General features: G+C 28.0%; 1 long non-coding RNA gene across 1 annotated transcript in view; it reads right to left on the bottom strand.

Annotated features, from left to right (window-relative positions):
- Window positions 1-1,527: 1,527 nt before the first annotated feature.
- LOC129961548 (uncharacterized) overlaps window positions 1,528-17,787 on the bottom strand; it is a 193,338-nt gene continuing 177,078 nt past the window's right edge. The window contains exon 3 of the long non-coding RNA XR_008783794.1: window positions 1,528-1,617. This is a non-coding gene — a long non-coding RNA (uncharacterized LOC129961548). The remainder of the gene's footprint in view (window positions 1,618-17,787) is intronic.

Below are 17,787 nucleotides of genomic sequence, written 5' to 3'. Positions count from 1 at the left end.
TAAACGTTTTTAGAAAAAAAAAGAGCATGAAATATTATGGTTAATAGGTTATTAACAAGAAAAGATTGAATCGATTAATTCCCAAAAAGAATTTAACTTATTCTGAAAGAAATGACAGCTCACTTTTATAGCTTTATCAACAGAAATAAAGTATCCAACATTTTCTTTTATTCTTGGAATAATGCCAATATTATAAAGGAAATCAAACAAAGTAACATTCCACTTTGAAAGCTGATCAAAAGGAGACTTGTTCAGGACATAATATTTGACGTTCCTTCATGAATGTACAAAAATCAAAAATTTTCTTTAGAAAATAGTTTTTTCTTGTTTTTATAAAAACTGATATTTTTCTCTTGCATCTGCATTTTCGGGAAGAGGAATTTCAGCCTTTCAGTGAACAATCTTGGAATTTGAATACAAATAAATAACGAATGATGGACCGTTTATAGTTTGCATTGTAAATATTAAGGTAATATATTTTATAAATTGAATTTGCCGTGTTTGTTATAAATTTTATTATTCATTGTACTAGACATTAAAAAATAGATTGAAAATGAACTACTTTCACTACTACTGAAGTAATTTCACTGCATTTAATATGAAAGAAAGAATATCTGTGTCATTATGGAAATTATTTGAGAAAAAAACATGGCTTTAAATGGAAAAATACTTGAAATTTTAACACACGAAGGGCAGAATTCTGAAATTTGATTTATTCCCTTTCTTCTGTTGAAAGATGATAAGTTCTATTATTGATGATTGTGAATTATTAATGTATTATCATTCATCTACCTTTTGATTTATTTCTTATTTTTCAATTTATTCCTAGTTTCAATGTAATTAGTTTGCTTCATATTTAGCTTATTCAGAAGAAAAGCAGAGTCAAGACCTCGACAGGATCATTTTACATAAATAGTGAATATATACATCTCGGTCAAATAAGATGTATTGTGTAAGAAAAAGGAATGATAACCACATTTCACGAGAAAATGGGTCTCATCTCACTGTCTTTGATAATACTTTTTCCTATTTAATTTATTCAATAAACAGTGCACATTTTTACATACAATAAACAGCATACCGAAATTTTAATTTAAGAATCTTTTTTTTTAATATTTAGTTCGTGTGGTTTTCTTTTGAAATTCTTCCACAAATGACAGGACAGAAGCCCTTTTCAAGACATTTTTCAAATTACTGATTCCCTAATTTTCCGAAGGAAAACATTCCTGGGTAGCACAGCCTGTTGCAAAATATTGTATAATATTTGTGATATTTTATGATATTAAGCAATATTTCACAATATAAAACAATAATGAAAATATTGATCAATAGCATACCATATTGTACAATATGTTGCAATATATGTTCTATTGGGACTGGAAATTAATTAAAATAAGATTCATTTCTAATAATTAACTAAAGTGAAATGAACTTTTTCCTACGTTAGTACCAATTCTCTTAATGAATATAGAAAAATCAATGCAATAAAACCTATATAAAAGATAGCAAGCAAATTTTTATTACTTACTGAAATATCTGTTGTATAAGGGATTGACGAATCGAGATACCTTGTGATTAGCTTGTATGGAATATTCGAAAGAGGATGGAAATGAACACCTGTGAATTTGAAATAAGACAACTATTAGATATAACACATAAATTGATTCAAGATATTGATTAACCCTTAACTGGGGAATGCGGTATCTTAGACCGCTAAGGATGGACTTTCAGTTACCCCCTATTCTATTTTTAGCTCAATCGAATGGATTGACCCTAGAGCTTCTAGCTTCTTAATTTTCACTACACGTGCACTTTTTCAACCGGTTTCAGCGGATGCTTTTTTTTTTAAATATTTCAGCTATTTCCTTGCCCGACATCTGTGAGGCCTCACTCCTTTTTAATATTCCAATATTATGCAAGGCTTAACAGATGGCTGTAAAACTCGGTCTTCGAAATATCATCTAATCTACTGATCCCCTTATGAAGCAGAGCTCTAGAGAGTTTTAAATGAAGCAGAAAGTGATTTTAATAATCAGGATAATTGTACAGAAGGTTTTTTTTCGATGAAAATTCGCATTTGACTAATATTGGAATTTCTGATTCTGATATGCATGTTCAAATATAATTAATTTTTCTAGTGATGATGTATTTTGAAAATTTTCTAAAATATATTAATAGTATATAAATAATTAGTACTTAACGGTATGTTTAAAATGTCAATTAAAACCGTGCTACGAATATTCATATGTTTCTGAGTAAAAAGAATGCCATAAAAAAGTGTGAAATTTACACATTATCTGTTTTTTTTCCCTTCATATAATTGGTGAATTTTCCAATATATTGATTTTAATAATGAGGATAATTGTACAGAAGGTTTTTTTTCGATGAAAATTCGCATTTGACTAATATTGGAATTTCTGATTCTGATATGCATGTTCAAATATAATTAATTTTTCTAGTGATGATGTATTTTGAAAATTTTCTAAAATATATTAATAGTATATAAATATTAGCACTTAACTGTATGTTTAAAATGTCATTTAAAACCGTGCTACGAATATTCATATGTTTCTGAGTAAAAAGGATGCCATAAAAAAGGGTGAAATTTACACATTATCTGTGTTTTTTTCCTTCCTATAATTGTTGAATTTTCCAATATATTGTTTTTTATATACTTTCGTAGACTGGAAAATAAATATTTTAAAAAGTAAAAAGTTTTATGTAAAGTAAAAGTAAACACAATTAATTTTTTCAATGATAATATATTAAAAAAAATTTCTAAAACCTATTTATATATCAATAAAAATATATGCAAAATATATTTGCTGATTTTCATTCTAATACTTTGATTAGAAAATTTAATTTGAGTGTAAATAAAATGCGGGCTCATAGACAGCACCTCCCCATTTAAGCCCTAAATTTTCACCTCCCCAATTAAGGGTTAAGATTTCTCGATATTCAAAAGATGCAAAATTATTTCAGTCAAATATTATATAATCAGACGTTTCGTAATTTAATCCACAAGACATTTGCATCATTTAATGCAATCTCAGTCAATCACACAGATACCAACAATGTGATTATAGTGTTGTATTATGGTTCGATAAATAGCTTCCAGTGTGTGATTAATGCAGGAATTTGCAAATTTGAACCCTGTAATTCTGCAAAGTCTCATTATCATAAATGCAGTGGTTCTTATATATTGTTGTATTCTCAACATGGTTAATAATCTTTCCATATAAACTCTAAGTGCCATAAATATTCCTCATCTATTTCAGAATTGTTCATTGAATTAATCGATTATTCTAGAATTCCACCACATTTCAACAATACAAGATCCTTCACTGGAAAATAAAATCAATTAATTCGTTGATGGAATACAGCAGGAATTTCGTCGCAGGAATTTTGTTGATTGAATGAAATATCTGTTTCATTCTTCCAAAGAAATTCCTGCTTTAATTAAAAAAAAAAATACAAGTTGCTACAGGAAGATTACCTTGATATGAAAAGTTAATAAAATCAAAACAAATTAAAATGCAGAAAAATATTTTTATATCTGAAATTATATAAAATGACATTGTATTTTAAGGCTACTGCCTACATTGAAAATGGCATTTTTCGACCATCTTGTTAAAATAAAAAGATTTTGCAAAACACTTTTTATTCAAAGATTTTGCTTTCACAAAAACCGCTTTTCTTTTCATTTTATGTCATCTAGAAGCCGAGATTTATCAAATTAAAAAAGTGCAGTATACTTGAAAATTAACCGGAAGTGTCAGTCTTCAACCAGAAGTTTTTGTAAAATGCCAATTTTAACATATTTTTTACCTTTTTTCTTAGCTTTAAAACGCAAATAATGATTTTATGATATTGCTAGTGCATGATGCGGCGAAAAATATATATGGTGCAAATACGGTCACCAAATTAGAATGTATTTATTGGTCATGTCCAAAAAATAATTGGCAGTCGATTACAGAAATTGAAAAAAAATCAATAAAAGCCTGAAAGGAAAGGGCCAATTAACTGATAATTGTATCGACAGATTACATAATCACTATGAAATTGCCACTGTAATAGTCTTGATAGTCTAAAAAACATTCAATATTGAGTTATTGTTGCATTTTATCACTTTTGCTCAAGCTTGAAACATTCTATGCTTGGGCAATGTCCAGTAGGAGCCAATAGCTAGTGTAAATATCAACAAGCAAAGACACAGGGAAAAACCTTTCTTGTGAAATCCATTGGACTACCGCAAAACATTATAAATATCATAAAGCCTGTATATATGAAACTTTGTGATCAAAAATTGTTAAAGAAAGTCTTGCAGGGAATGACACAAAACGGTAATGAGAGTTTTAATGGTTTCCTCTGGAATATAGTCCCGAAACAACATTTCGTTCACCTAAGTCCAAACTCTGATTTTGGAGTCGTATGTTGTTGTCCTACAGTTTAATAAAGATGGGAATGACATAAAAAGTGTTTCAAAACAATTGCAAATAGAAGTTGGCTGTTACACCCAAGAAGGACTAAAGCTTTTTGACTATGAACGTGTTTAAAGTTCAAAAAGACATTCATTAGCAGCTGCAAGAGTTCACAGAAAAAAAATGTGAGCTTATCAAAAGAAAAAAATGTACAACTCATGAAGAAAAAGAAGGTCTAACTTATAAATGTGGAGAGTTTTAGATTGTTTTATGAAGAGGAAATACTTTTTTACATTAATTGTAAATTTTAAACTCATTTTTCTCAAAATAATTTTTTCGATAAAAGTTGCAAACCATTAACATGATATCTCCAGTATTAATTAATATTTTTTAATGGAAATTTCAGATAATTTTCTTTATACAATTGTCTATGAAATGAACTAAAAGTGTTAATGTGCAGTACATACTTTTTTACTTACAGCCTTTTATGTTAGAAAATAGCTGAAAATTTATGAATAATGGTTAGATTGCAACATAAAAACCTTAATAATATTTTCGTATTTTAATTAATCTCTTAGATTTCAGTTCATTTTGAAGATAACTATTTTAGGTATGCCATGTGTTAAGAAAATTTTATTTGCTGAATTAGAATTTTGTGTACAGTGTTAATAGTTTTGATTAATTTTTGCTAAAATTTACATCAAATTTATCAATTTAAAAAAAATGGGACAGTCACAGAAATGTTTTTTAGATATTTATTCTTTTTATATTCTTATTTAACTAGAAAATACAAATTAAAGCTTAAAAAATAGCCTTTAAAAATTGTCTCGAGCGTAGACAGTCACCTTAAGATGTTATGAAAATTATATTACATTATTGCTTGCGTTAAATGGTGGTGTAGTTGTAACGTTTCTCGAAACTTCACCATAATCTTTTGAATGAAGACCTGACGTTAATTTTGTATATTATTACTGCCTTCAAGTGTTCTTAAGTTACTAGACAACAAACAGAGGGAGTAAAATCCGACGAATGCAGGGTCCAGTAATATCATCTCATAGCGAAATAAGATTATCAAAAACATTTCGAGATGAAGAAGTTTCGAAGTGATGAAGTTTGAGATGTGACAACGACTTATTAGAGCCATAGATCTATAAGATTGTTGCTTAGGGATTCATGGAATTGTGTAAGGGCACTTCAAGCACTTCGCAATAAGCATCCGATGTTAGATTTGATTCAGATCTACATCTTTCGAAAAGGAAAGGTTATTATGCAGCTTGCATATAATGTTCTAAGTATTAGTTCTGGCTTGTCAAAGACTACGACTACAACTCCTCAAATATATGATACACTGATGAGAAGCAGTCGAAATGTGATAAAAATAGGTTCCTTTTTAAGAATGGGTGAAGAGGCCACATCCATTGCCCTTAACACTACTACAAGCCAGGCAACTATTCCATGAAATCACAGGAAGTATCATAACAATCTGACACATCCTGTTTATAGAAATATTAAGCATTTGCTTCTTTAGACTAATCATTTCAACAAATATCCAGAATTCTTTAAAAAAATAATACCAGAAAAATAGTTTTAGAAGTTTTAGTTTATCATTCCTTAAAAGACGCAAGAGTCTCTTAGGTGCGCATATACAAAATTATGTTTAACGATTCCCTTGATTGATGTAAGGGTACTATTAGTCTTATTAAAAGGAAAGGTATGAGTAATGGAACCATATAAAGATTTAATTGTTAGAGTATAATATTCTCATATTTTACATTTTTAAAAACAAAATAATGATTTAAAAGTTATTTTATGATAAAAAAACCCTCTTAAATCTCCACATTGTTTGCACCATTTATAAAGACAATTTTTTAAGTAACGAATGAATGGCCCTCCATAATAGTGAATTATTGCAACTCAAAAATATTCACCATATTTTTTAATATTTGTATTTTAATGGAACAACATATGACGATAAATGCTTTTAAAACAAATAGGGCTAATCAATTTTCAAAAATTTTCATGTCATTGTATGACTTGAACAATTAATCATGAAACACTTTCTATAATTCCCATTCGGGATTTCGCTTTCAAATAGACTTCTTGCAAAACCAATAGATGGAAGATACACATTTCAGAAGGATGAAATAGATTTTCTCATTCGAATGGCACGCGAATAGGCAATTTTTGTAACGTATAAGAATGATGGCAGTTAAATATTTTAGATCTTTTCGGCATCTTCAAGGCGCCAGGAGACCAGTTTTCCAAGTAATATCTCTACTTCTAGTTTTCGAGTTCAAACATTATGTTTCATTGTTACAAGTTCGTTGGAAACAAAAGCATACAGATTGTAGAAAATAGATTTAGAATATCACATTTGATTCGGTAATAAGTGGGTAGTTAATGTTTTGAATAAGAATGGTGGCAGAAAAATATTTGCAGATTGTTTCGACTCGATTGCCCAATGCAATGAGATCAATTTTTCAGCATAAATGTCCCCTTCTCTGTTTTCATTCTTTACTTTTACGCACTTCATTATTACAGCCACAGAAGTTCTTATAAGTTTATTGTATTCAGTATCATACTGACTGTCTTTTTTTATACTTTCACGTATAGGAAGTTTAGAGAAAGTATAATAATTGTCGAAAAATTCAAACTCGATAATTTTGACGAATTTTCACCCTTTAGAACACTTCGAGGACGAAAAACACATTTATGGAAAGGGTAAACCTGTATGTCTGTATGTCAGCGACAAAGATAATTCAAAAACGCTTTAGTATAGACGGAATTTGATACATAGTCTTTGTACCAGAGCTTGTAGATTTCTATGAAGTTTTGAGCAAAATTTGTTCAGAGGAAGTCTGTATGTGCAGTTGTTTGAATATAAGCTAGCATTATAACTACTGATCGAAGGAGCTAGATAGAATAATCTAGCCAGATTTAGATTATATGCCAGATATCACATCTTAAGTATAGCCGACTAACAAATTTTGAACGAAATTTAACAAGGGGTTGACTGTCTGTCTGTAATTTCAGGAACGTGAAAACGCGAGAAAACTCAGAAATGGAATGGTTTTAATATATCATATATGGTATGCAATTTATTGATTATACGATCAGTTATGTGTAATTTTTTTGTTGTTTTAATCGATTAGATTGAACGTGTCTGAAACTCAAATTTCATTTTTGGATACTTTCGATATCATGCCAAGGATTAATTGCCAAAATAATCGCCAAGAATCATACGATAGATTCAGTAAAATTGCTAAATTCACGCCAAGGTTAATACTTCGCTACTATTATTGTACGTCAAGGCCATGGAAGGCATTCACTAAGATAACATCTTTATTAAAGAATATACCATCTGCATTCATATACTGTTAATTCCTAGTCGCATGCACACTTAAAATAATATGTGATATTAATCAATCAATATTCGCAATATGGTATAATAATGTGTATAATGCATGATATAATATCGTACATTTTGTATAATATTGAGCAACAAATTGTAATACCTAGAACTTATTCTTTAGCACTTCGCTAATTGTGTCTAATAATTAGACGTTTAATGCTACCTTTTATCTAGTTACTCGATTAGATAGTTTAAAATAATTGTTATTAATAACATTTACAATTTCGATTCTTGTTATATTCGTTCATTGATGTATGAAATGTTTCAGAAAATATTTACCATTACTTATTGAGAATACATTTATTTATAAAGTATATTGGATTGTTATGAAAAATTTAAGGAATTAAGTATACAATTCTTATTTTTCTACTTTACATTCTTAATTTTTATTAATAATACTTGATTTATCTATACTGTCACTATTCTATATATAGATTTATCTATATTGTTATTATTTTATTTTCTTATCGGAACATTGTTTCCAATAACTTCTTTTAATATATTTAAAAATATATCGCAAATAAATTGGACTGAAAATGCTAGTTTCGGTATTTATTAAAAGATTATTTAATTCAAAATCTATTTAGATATTATATATATATATATATATAGCTTTTGGAAAATAAACTTATGATACATAATTTTGGTTTCATTAGGGTAATTAAATTAAATCGAACCGTCTTCGTAACGTTTAATCCAATCAATTTATCATGTTTACCGCTTATGAATATTAATGAATATGAAACACATAAGAAAGACGATTCAACTATTTACATGTTTACTGTTCCATGAAAGAATTCTGCTGATAAAACATATGAATACCATTAACGAGATGTGATATCCAATTATGCAAATAGAGAAAGGAAAAAAACTGAGAAGGATAGGAATATTTTAGGAAATATGAAACAAATGAGCTTATTTTGCTTCACTCTAGAATTTTGATTGCATTTAATATATTTTATTATTGTTTTTCTAAAAAAATAGTTTTACATTTCAATGAAGGAATTGAACAGGATCAATGATGACTGTAATTAGATCACTGTAGTAAAACTTCTCAGATTTTAAGTACTGCAGATTTCTAAAAATAACAATTTCAGTTTTCTTAATTTCAACTGAAAGACTTTGCTGCAACTAAAAACATTTTTGCACATTAGTGGAGGAGGGAAGAATTTCAAATGTTCACATTTCTATCAAAGTCTTATCTATACTTATAATATAGCTCAATGTGTGCGTGTGCGTGCACGCGAGCGTGTGTGTGTGTGTGTGTGCGTATGTGTGTGTGTTGGCGCTCTACAGGCCAGATCATTTGACTTACAGCTACCAAATTTGGTACATGTATACCTTGGAGGTCCGGAATGTGAACCTGGGGTCCCTATTTTTGAATTTTTAATTAGAATTGTAATTATGAATTAAAAACTAACTATCCCGCCAAAAAATATTCGTTTCTCCACCGCCAAATGAGTGAGGCTTCAGTTTTTTCTCAAACGCTAATGAGGTTAAGCTTAACATGTTTCCGATCGATTATTTCAAACGATTGTTTGTTTTCTTAATGTTTGATGCATTTAAAATTAAACATTGTTTATTAATCGATCTTTCAGATTCATTCTGAAGTACTTTTGAATTAAAATAAAACAGAATAAAGGAAATTAAAAATTTCTAATATGCATAGCGTTACCCCAACTGGCCTAGAAAATTTACGATTTTGAGTTACCATAACTGGCGTTGAAAATTCACGTATGCGCATTGTGTTCCAATTTTTGACAACTATTTTCAACGAATTCGGACTTGATTTAATTTTTTTTAGGATAGTTGTGTGCTTTTGCAATTAAATTGTATTTGTGTGAGTTATACAATTTTTGTATATGTTTATAGTTTTAAGTATATCGTTTTTAAGTAGTTTCTTTAACCTGTTTTCGATCGATTATTTGAAACGATTCTGTTTATTTTCTAAGTATCTGATTTAAAATTAAACATTGTGAATTAATGGATCTGCTTAAGATGAATCTGAGAAAATATTGTTGAAAAATTCTTGAGATATTACATAAATTAAGAAAGATATTCTTTAGTGGCCACAAAATTTATATACTCAGTGACTCTGTTTTCAGTAATCATATTATAAAAAAAGGCTTCGTTTCAGTAAAAAATATTATTATATTAATTGTAGTTTAATCATTTCCAATTTAATTTAAAGCCTAAAATTTAGGGGAGCTAACAGAAAATTAGAGAGACGCATATTACGTTTTGGCTGAAGGCCTGTATAATATTATGAGTAAATTAAATGATTATCAAAATTTGAAGTTTTAAAATATTTTAATGAAGAATCTATTAAAATATGAGTTACATAAAATATTTAATTATTAAAATTTTAACGAGCATTTAGATTGGCGAACCAGCTGTTCGCCAAAGGCGGCTACTTTAGAATAAGAATTATTAAAATCGCAATACTATTTTTAAATATATTTTTGCATATGTATAAAATCTATATACTTTTTTAACGCCTTTTTCAACTATGCAAGTAAATTGGTTTATATACAGTAGAATATATACTTATTCCTTATAAAAATTTGGAAGAAAAGGACATAAACATTTTTAGGCATTTTGTGCAAATAACCTTTAAGAGTAAATAATCTAATTTTTAAGAATTCATAAAACGTTAACAAGGAATGTTTTTTTGAATTTTTGTTTTGATTAGATTGTAAATTTGTTCATTTTGAAGAACATGGAAGCTTTTAAAAGACTCTGTTATTGTGCATTAAATTCATCAACTGGAAAGTTATTCAGAAATTTAATCTCACATTGTATAAGAAATATAAGCAAGGAGTCTTACTTTTTTAACACATATTACTTCAAGATTATTTATAACAATCAGCTGCATTTCAACATTAGTAATTTGTTTCACAAAGAACAAATCTTTTGTAATATTATTTTAGCTTACGAAAGTAAAAGATGACAATGTTTAAAATCATAGAGCTACGAAATTCACAAAAATAGCTTGTAGTAATCTCGCATTCCACTTTAGTAGAAAAATCATATATATGCAGATCTAAGCGGGAAGATATCGTAAATCATCTCATAGTTACCGGCTTTAGTACAGCGGCAAATGCGATATGCATACTTGCATGAAGGCTGCAAGTAAATATATGTATTGCAATAACAAGTTTACCTCAAGTGGAAAATGAATACAAAGAATAATCTCTACAGATGTAAAAAATTTGTTAGTAAATTAGGGACATATAATTTTTCATCTTTCTTTGTTTTATTTTACGAGTTTTAAGCAGAGTGAGTTTAGTAGTTAATTTCGGGTGAGTTATTCAAATGACCTCGTATGAACTCGATAAAGAATTGTGTTATTTAGGGTTATACTTTCAGTATCTCATATAATTCGGTAGAAAAATCTGTGTTGTATGCTTATTAAATATTGAAATGATTATTAAATATTGCTTTTGTAACATTACAAATATTTTTAACCGCAAAAATTTTGTTTAAAGTTCAAAAAAATATATATGTAAAGTTTCAATGAATTAAAAACCACGTTGAGAAATAATTTTTTTCCCCTTACATGATTGAAAAAAATTATTTATACAGTCAAATGAAAAATTTTCATTTTGACTGATCACGTTTCAAGTTTAATCTTCCACACTAACTGGCAAAAATAACTTAAGTAAAATATTTAGCATTTATAACGTTTACTATTATAATTGTAAAATCATTGAACAATTGCAGTTTTAAATATTTGATTCAAAAGAGAACACCATCCATAAAATGTTATCATGGGGAAATAATAATATAATTATGTAAATATTTTATATTTAATACTTTAAATATTTTCCTAATTTTCTAAAAGGAATAAGCAAAGATAATAAATCTCGTTAAATTATCAATAATTAAAATAAGCCTTCCAATCTAAATAATTAGAACTACTTCTTTTAGAGAAGAAATATATATTTTTCTTTTCTGATATTATCTAAGGAATATATTTTTCCTTCTACAATATATGGCGATATAATTCTGGAGGAAGACATTGACATAATAATAATGAAATGCCTATTGAAAATAGGTGGAATTTATAGTATCAGGGTTTAATATTTAGAAAAGAATGGTTTACATATATAAGCTACAACTGCATAAACTTTTATCTTAGTTTATGCATGTGCATATCATTCAAGGTAAGATGCTAATTTATGCATCCAACTCACTATTAAATGAAGAGTGTTATCTTTGTTTTATTCATAGATATAACTAATCCAAACTATTAATTGAAGGTTAATAATGTTTATTATTAAAATTATAAAATGTTCAAAAGGCTATTAAAAGATATTAATGTTGTGTCTATTTATTATTATTCTGGCAAAAGCAAAACACCTTGAATTTCCGCTAACGGTGGAAACATTCTGAAATCATATTTTTTTAGAAAACTATACCTGTTTATTAGGTTTTCGCTTTCATTTTTACCGTCATATTAGGTGAAAATCTAATGCTAACAGGGGTTTATATAAAGAATAATCGATTAACCACACTGACTGCAATATTATATATATATATATATATATATATATATATATATATATATATATATATATATATAAAGGTTTATTACTACTTTATTTAATTCTTAAATATATATTTCTCATGTACTTCCCTGAAAGGATGAAAATTTTTAATTTTACATTAAGTAGTTATATTTTGAAAAATATTCCTATTAAATGCAATTGCTATATTGAATAAAAAATAAATTAATTTTCTTTGAAATTTTCGAAGATTCAGAAATTTTCGAAGTCTATCTGTTTACTTTCTTTGAAATATGAAATACATTATCATTTTTATTTATATTGCATGTCTTTTCTCTGTTATGGTTTTCTAAAGTTCATTTATGATTTTTTATGCTTAATATATGAATTTTTTTCCGATTCGGATATCGAATATCATTCCAATATAACTGTATAAAAAAACATAATTATTATTGCAAGCAATCTCTGAGATTGCTTGCAACAATATTGGTCGTTGATTAATGATAATATGAATTTCGATGTGGTTTAATAAAGAAAAAATGAAAAGATTTCAAAAAGGCAAAATAATTACACTCGCTCAAGCACGCACACGCACACACACACACACACACACACAGTGAGTTTGCATTAACTTCATCTCTGCATCAATGTAATATATCATCTCTGTAATGTTATATTTTTCCCAGATCTGTAACTATAAATCTATACTTATAATAAAGCTCAATGTGTGTGTGTGTGTTGGCGCTCTACATGCCTGACCATTCAACCTACAGCTACCAAATTTGGCCCGTGTATACCTTGGAGGCCCGGAGTGTGCACCTGGGGGTTATTTTTTCGAATTTTTAATTAGAATTTTATTTATTTAAAAATTAAGCGAAATTTTGGCGTGTTTCTGCTATAACTTCCGAAAATATTACCGCACAAAAAAGATTTTTACATGAAGTTTAAGATCAAAAATTTATCTTTTAAATGATACTATTTTTAATGAATTTTTAAATAAATTTTTTAACTACATTTTTCCAACAATTTTTTTCGTACAAAATAAAAATAAAATTTAAGCTGCACGAGCACGTTCGCATTCATGGGAAAAAATTAGCTTTTTTCAAAGTGTTGCCATCACATTGATTAAAGCTCCAAGTAAAAATAAATTAAATCTTTTTGGAAATGAAATCTGCAAAAATATAATTTTCGGCAAGTGTATGTAGGAAATGAAACAAATATGAAATATTATTTTAAAAAAAAATAAATTCAAGAAAAATTATTTTATGATCTTTTACACTTTCTATATTATTAATCCAATAAATCAGTTTTATTTTAAGGCAAGTTTTGTTTAATATGAACAGGATATCCATTCAAATCAGGGCCATACAGCTAATTTTTAAACCTTTAGTAAGACACTTATCTGCTAAAATGGTCTAAATGGAAAATGATGATATTTTATGTTTCAATAAATGCTCTAATAAATAACGATTTTTTGATTTTACATAAAGCTTTTGCTGTGTAAATCACGAATAACAAAATGTTCTTGAAACACTAATATTTTAATTAAAAAGAGTTAATTTCCAATCAACTAAATCAATCACTTAAACTGACTGATTTATGAAAATTTGAATATCACTATTCAATAAAAAAAAGGATAATTTAAGATTTTCCATCGATCGTTTCAAAGAAAATACGCCAATCAGCGCGCAGGTTTCTCAAGATTAATTGGCCTAAGATTATGAAAATGTTGCGTTTTTCTAAATTTTTAACATTCAAAACTTCATAAATAAGTCTTAGTTGATCGTGGAAAATAGAAACATTCATTCATTTATTTAAAATTTGGTGTGTCCAGAATATTTCTCAGAATCTGATACCTTACTGCATTAAATTTAGACTTCATAATTTTTGAGATATATTTATAGGCCGGAACAAAATATTTTTATTGATTTCATTTCAATCCTTTTGAAAGCAAAACTAAAAACTGAATTTTATGCAGAATCTGAGAATCCGTTAAATTATTGTTTGAGATGTTACATAAATTATGAAAAATATTTAGTAGTTCACATAAGACTTAAATGCCGAGCGATTCTGTCTGCAATACTCATATTCAATAATAATAAATAAATAACAATAAAAATGATAAATAAAATAAAAAGCTTGGTTTCATTAAAAAATATTGCAATTTCAGCATTTCCACTTTAAATCAAAGTTCACGTTTTATCGGAAATGACAACACATCAGCAAAATATATATAGTAAATTGAACGAAACGATCTAAACAACAGTATAAGTTTGGTATGACTATCGAAATTTGAAGATTAAAAATGTTTTGTTTGAGAATCTATTAAAAGACCAGTTACTTAAAATATTTAATTGAAAATTGTAGCGAGCGGTAATACTGGCGAACCGGCTGGTCGCCAAAGGCGGCTAGTTTTAAATATTTTTAGAAAATTATTGATCTGATATTTGAATCTCAAACTGCATCCATTCTTATAAGTTCGAAGGCACTTTTTTTTTCTAGATTCTTTGTTGTTTTTTTTATTTTTAAAGAAACACTATGATTTGTTGATTGCCAATTGTACATCGGGTAATATTTCGGTTGATGTTGAAAAGTGCCCAAAGTCACTGTGGTAAAGTAAAATGAAATAATGTTGTAAGGCGATATTTACCATCATTTTCGTCAAAGCCATCATGTCACCAAAATATTGTCTTCTAATCCAAACGTTTTCATTTATAGACGTTTTTCATCTCTGTATAGTGGTTAAGAATACTAAAAAAGCTTGAAACAAAATGTAGTTTAGCTAAAATTTATTCTACATTCATTCCACACTTTCATAATTAAAGGCTTCTGAGTTCGAACAAGAAAATACAATTCGAAAGTTTATTTTATGATTTCATAACAAGAAGGGTTTTTCAACTAGAAATATTCATTCCGTAAGAAAAAACGAATTTATTAGAATGATCCTTTTTTCTTGTTTCTATTTTAGACGAAGGCTGAGTTGTTGAAATACAATGAAAAAAAATTTCAACTATTTTCTATTTAAATTATTGAATTTTATTTAGACATAAACGAATGAATATTAAAAATGTGCTATAAAATTAATAGATGACTGTCGAGTCATTAAGAAGTTAATGAAGGCAGTTCCGAAAGTCATTAAAGAACGAACGTTGTTTGCATTGAACCTATGCATCAAACTATATTTAGACTCAACATTTGCAATCGCACTTCAGAACCAAGCACGGTGTCTAATTATCGAAAATACTTTGAAACGTATTCTTAAATTTTGATATATCGTTCTTTGAGAATATAATAAGAGAAAGGATGTTCTTCCGAACAAAAAAAACCCTTCCAATTATTTTAATTATTTTGTCCATTAAAAAATAATTAACGATCAATGAAAAAAAACTAGCTTTAAAGTTTTTTCATGTTAAGAATTCTTGCTTGTCTGGGATTACGAGAAAAAAATAGAATTTGATATATATTCATATTGCCTTTGCATAAAATGCAACTAAAATAAAAATCGCATTTATAATTAAAAAAAGGAAAACATTCTTTCTTGTTGTTCAAAGGTCATAAAAAAAGAAATTACTATACGTTGAGAAAATATGATTGATTCTTTGACCTTCATGATGAACTATCATATTTGATTTGTTGTTTCATGTTTTGAATTGAACCAATTAATAAAAATATAGTAACTTGTTCCTAAGTATTTTGTTTCAGTTTAAAATTTAACTTTTTGAATCTTACATAATTCATTGAAAACGATAATTGATGTTTCTTTAATAATTATGAATATAATTTCAATATTCATTTGATGTAGTACTTAAAAGACTGATAAGAAAATAAAAAGTTTCTTTGTTATCATGTTTGATTTTCAAAGATTTTCAGAAAGAAACTTCTAAATCAATAACCATGATATATTGTTTGGTTACTGAAAACTGTCTTTAAATATATCGTTCCGTTATTTAAGATACAGAAATTAAAACACGTGCAATATTTTTTTCTTACAAATAAAAAGACTTGAAGACTTTGGTTATTACTTTTTCCTATAACAGTAAATCATTCTGCATTTTTTTATATCTGAAAACTTTTCCTTCCACTTTTTTTTAATTTTTTTAATATCAACATCAAACCAAAAGTTTTAGCAATAAATATCTCGGCGCATAACTGGAGCAGGAGAAAAAAAGTCAGGCAACATAAAAATGTTGCTCCACTGTAATCGCTAATACTCCCTTCTTTCCGAATGAGTTCACTAAATCTCGAGAGAGAAGTCAAAGAGTTTGCTTCCATTGAGATATTATTGTTCGCAAAAATTATCTATCCAGGAAAGCATCTATTGACTTAGAAACAGTCTAGAGGCTTAAGGTTCTTTGTTTTTGATATTAAGGTTAGGTTTCGGATACTGAGTTTTGAAAGATGAGCAGTGTAGTTTAGTTATATTAGCGTGCAGTTTTAAAGCAAAACGAGGGCTTTATCCGGATGGACATCGTAATTTTGAACCGCGGTCAGAAGACGAGGATGTCACCTGAGCTTTCTTTGGTGGAATTGGGTGTCGAACTAGAAACCATCCGGTTTCAAAGTCGAGATCTTATCATCAGGTTACTGATGTCCCGAAACAAGAGTAGAACTACTTTTTAAAAATTTATAATTGCTAATAAGCTAGTGATTATTTACCATTATTTATTACAAAATTTTTATGCCGTTTAATTTTTAAATGTTAAGTTAATTTATTAAGATTTGTTCATTTTTATTTAATATTTTTTTTAAAAATTCATTTGTTTAGACTTTGTTGATATATTTTGTTGTTTGTTTGTTTGTTTCTTATGGCACTTGCCACTGACAAGCCCGCTGTTACGAAGACAGCGATTTAAGCCTGAGGGGGACGTCTCTTATTTTTTATAGCAGCGCCAAATAGGGCCAAGAGTACGACTTTGCCACTCACGCATCATTCATTCGCTTGCACAACCCCTTTTTACAGGAGGGCACATTCACACATCTCACAGATAGAACAACAGAAGAACAACCATGCCCAAACCGGGACTCGAACCCGGGACGCCCAGATCATGGGGAAGACGCGCTACCCCTATGCCAGGACGCCGGCTGATATATTTTGATCTATCTAAACGCTTCTATTTTAGTACGTCACCATTCTATTAGAAGATTGAGCTATTATTTATTTGTCAATATCTGTAATAGAATGATCTGCAAAAAAAAAAAAAAAAAAAAAAAAATCTAAGCTTTTTGATGCAAAAATTGAAATCACTAATTCTTTAACACATTGAAATTTTTAAATACTTTTATATTAAATATTAGCCAACACAATCCAGTTAATAGCATGCTACATCAAAATAGAATTTAAAAATAAAATTTTTAATTTATTATAATGTAACTAGCGAACCAGTATTCAAATATGCTCCGAGTATGATGCAAAGCTCGTCTGCATGGACAAAAAAAATTATTACAG

This window comes from Argiope bruennichi, chromosome 2 (assembly GCF_947563725.1).
Source record: "Argiope bruennichi chromosome 2, qqArgBrue1.1, whole genome shotgun sequence".
NCBI classification, from domain to species: domain Eukaryota; kingdom Metazoa; phylum Arthropoda; class Arachnida; order Araneae; family Araneidae; genus Argiope; species Argiope bruennichi.
Note: the sequence above shows the minus strand (reverse complement) of the source record. Positions and strands in the feature narration are given on the sequence as shown.